Genomic DNA, 940 nt, shown 5'->3' with positions numbered 1-940 from the left:
CTCCGGCTGTCTCTTCCCGCAGCCTCGCCTCGCCGGGCGCTGCGTGAGCCACCGCCGGTCCGGAAAGGGCTGGTGAAAACCGCGTGGAAGCGCCGCTGGGAAGGGGAGAGCGTCTGTGGAATAGCGGGGCCGGTCCAGACAACGAGATGCCGAGCTGCGCCTGACCGACCTGACCAAATACTGAGGGTACGGGGACGCCTTTCCGTATTGCGGAGGGTCGTCTGTACTCGGCTTGCTTTAAGTCTGCCACCGGGGCCGGCTGCTCTGCCCTCGCCGAGGAGCGCTGCCGACGCATTAAACTAGCGAAAATTGTGACATGATGCCTCTAGGCGTGTTTATTTCTCTGGTAAGTGAAAACAGACCTTACGGGCGCGCGTAGCGAGCGACAGATCTCATCGTGAACGTACGCACGTGAAAAAAAACACCCCCGTGGGGACAATGAAGTGGCGAAATAGCTGCGTGCGTTGGTCGGATGAACGAGCGAATTAAATGAAGGATGTTTGTGCTCTGGACTCCGCATTTCTTCTCGCGCTTCGGACGAGGAATTGTGGAGATGGCGGTAGGGGGTGCCCCCTTCCCCTCCCGCCGCTAGCGAATTCCAGACGAGCACTTCCTCGGGCCTGAGAGAAGGGGGTGCTCCCGATTTACCGCACGCGGTGCGGGCTGCTGGTTTTCAACCGTATTACTGAGCTGTAAAAGCTTTAGAAGTCGGGGGGGGGGGAACACGAACAAATGCTGCCCAGCGCCCCTCAGGATCACGAGACGCCGACCTGCAGCCAGGTGAGTCCTGGGGCTTTTTGGTCGAAACAAGGTTTCGGCGCTGCGGCAGTTCCTTCGAACGCCAAGGCCGGGGTGCGCGGCACCGCCCGGCGGCCCGCCTTCGGCAGCGCTGGCGGTCGCGGGGGGGGGGGGGGGAGGCGCCCTCTTGGCCGGCCCGGGT

At 62.6% G+C, this 940-nt stretch overlaps 1 protein-coding gene across 1 annotated transcript in view; it reads right to left on the bottom strand.

Moving 5' to 3' along the window:
- LOC103913156 (two pore calcium channel protein 1-like) overlaps positions 1-793 on the bottom strand; it is a 15,897-nt gene extending 15,104 nt beyond the window's left edge. Inside the window, exon 1 of the mRNA XM_009319620.1 lies at positions 363-793. The gene's annotated coding sequence lies outside the window, so the exon portion shown is untranslated. The remainder of the gene's footprint in view (positions 1-362) is intronic.
- Positions 794-940: the final 147 nt, after the last annotated feature.

This window comes from Pygoscelis adeliae, unplaced genomic scaffold, assembly GCF_000699105.1.
Source record: "Pygoscelis adeliae isolate BGI_AS28 unplaced genomic scaffold, ASM69910v1 Scaffold122, whole genome shotgun sequence".
Lineage (NCBI taxonomy): Eukaryota > Metazoa > Chordata > Aves > Sphenisciformes > Spheniscidae > Pygoscelis > Pygoscelis adeliae.
This window is presented reverse-complemented; position numbering and strand designations above follow the sequence as displayed.